At 38.8% G+C, this 2,219-nt stretch overlaps 1 long non-coding RNA gene across 1 annotated transcript; it reads right to left on the bottom strand.

The window, feature by feature from the left end:
• On the bottom strand, positions 1-1,904 carry LOC131230282 (uncharacterized). The gene is made up of 2 exons (XR_009163967.1): positions 1,013-1,904; positions 1-825 (listed from the first exon to the last, which is right to left on the bottom strand). It is a non-coding gene; the product is annotated as an uncharacterized LOC131230282 (long non-coding RNA).
• Positions 1,905-2,219: the final 315 nt, after the last annotated feature.

The raw sequence follows: 2,219 nt of genomic DNA, 5'->3' as shown, positions 1-2,219 counted from the left end.
TGAATCGACAATCAATGGCCAATATCTGAAGATGTATATTCCCTCAAAGTGGGAAATTGACATAATCGGAGCCCTAATTGGATGTATTTGGTCATAATGTCCGACCGAATGTATATGAAAAGAAAACTTTATGGACATCTAGTTATAGGAGAAGGCTGAAAAATGGCTTGGTATATCAAAAGAAAAATATTTATATAAAAATAATAAAATACAAAAAAGGAGGGTAAAAAAATCTTAATTCAGCCAATTGCGGAGCAAATCATACTGGGAACTACAATTGACCACCATTTCAATTGCTTTCGACCGGTGTGTTGTGCATCGAGGCAAATCACCATTCTCATGTTTGAGGAAGACGCACATCTCTGCCAAGGATTGACTTCCTTGGTCGAAAGTAGCTTTTATTTTGGCCTATCTCGTGAACGTAATGTCCAACTCACAACAAGCCAAGTGAAGTAGAAGCCTGACTTCTTGTCGATGACTTTCTAGATCTGTGAGACCGCCTCCATTCTAGGCTTGCTGCCTCAGCCTCCATTTAAGTCGCTGGAGCTCTCCCACATGACTTTGACTCCTCTGATGGCCCAGACGGACTATATCTAGGGAAGCCCTAAGGTTGTTGTGATCGTGCTCCCTCTGTTCAAGTCGGGCTTGAGAAGATTAGAGTCCCAAGCCATTGAGTCACCAGGTTATAGAGAATTCGGGCATGTTTGAAGTCTTTGAGAATTGATTGAAGTCTTCATAGAATGTTAGCACTTGTGCAAGCCTATTCATTTGTGGCCAACACTGGCTCTAATAAGATAAGATGAGTCGTATTCTCCTCATCTTTCCCTACCAGACACAAGGGCAGAATGTCAAGTTTGGGAATGACAACTATGAAAGTGTCAACTAGACTTGCTGCATTAAGAGCCATTGTCAAAGGAAGAAGATGGCTTGAAGGATTAGCAAGTGAAAGAGTTGTGTAAATGAATGAAAGGTGAAGTTAATAGACTATTTATAAATACAACGATGGATGAACCTGATCCCGCATTAATGGCGACATGCCCGTACACATACAACGGAGGCATGATGTCGATTCGATTTCCAAACCCTGTCCTTTCGTTCTCCCACGCACATATTCAGAAGTCAAAAAGTCATAACCTACATATCATTTAATACAAAAAGAAAAATAGCGATGACATGACGTTTTAACTACCAATAATTAAGGTGCAAAGTAAGAGTTGAAAGCTTAAGTATTATGCAGGTTTCAATAAAGAAAGTTCACGTAGCATAAAAGGATGACTGATAATAGTTAATACATTCATAAATTCAGGAAAAGGAAATTAAAAGTGTTTTGTCCTTCAAAAAGCTACAAATTGGCAAAATTATTCAAAAATAGGGGAATAATCAGTGTTCTTGTTGGCACATGCTGCTTTAAGGGCAATGTATTGGTCCATGTTGGTTGACATAACCGTCTCATTGTTTTCTCGGCTTGTTACCCAGTGCTTGTATTCAATGAAGGGTTGGTTCAGAGATTTCAAAATAGTATTGATATGCTTGCCCATAACAATTGCAATTATTTTTGCTTCTTCGAGCATCTCTTTTCTTTTCTTCTCTTTTGCTTGGCGCTTGGCGACGTATGTGCTAAGAGATAGGTGAGCTCAATGAGAGTCCATATCATCCTCTTTAGTATAGGACTCCACATTTGAAATGATGCTTTAGTCCAAATTGTTCGGGCTATGCAGGCAAACCTTTAACTGGCTTTTGGTAAGTCGGTATTGGCGATGACGAATGATGATGTGAGCACAAGGTTGCTTATATTCCTTTAGCAAACGATCATCCTCGCATTGATGCATGCTGTAGTTGGATAGACGACGGTCGAAACATTCATAGTCCCTGAAAGCCATGTCATAATTTTGGGATAATTTGTAAATTAGTGTAAGTGCTATGGTTTGTATCCTCCATTGGTTGTCAAATTTTGTGGTACCAAAAACACAATCTGTGTCTTGTGCAGCATATTGTGTTATATGTTCAAGACACTGTATCACTTTGCTTCAAGTCAAGAACGAAGAACTACTTCAATCCATGCTAGTATAAGCTACATCAAAAGAAGCGATCTTGTTCAAAGACTCAATGTATACAATTCAAGATGAAGTGTAATTCAAGCTCTAGAAAATCTCAAGTTCAATGCTACATCAAGTACAGAGATCTCAAGCTTTACAATCTTCAAAGGTCAACTATCATCT

The sequence above is a fragment of the Magnolia sinica genome, chromosome 2 (genome assembly GCF_029962835.1).
Source record: "Magnolia sinica isolate HGM2019 chromosome 2, MsV1, whole genome shotgun sequence".
In the NCBI taxonomy this organism is placed as follows: domain Eukaryota; kingdom Viridiplantae; phylum Streptophyta; class Magnoliopsida; order Magnoliales; family Magnoliaceae; genus Magnolia; species Magnolia sinica.
The sequence above is the reverse complement of the archived record's forward strand: the minus strand, read 5'-3'. Positions and strand labels throughout refer to the sequence as shown.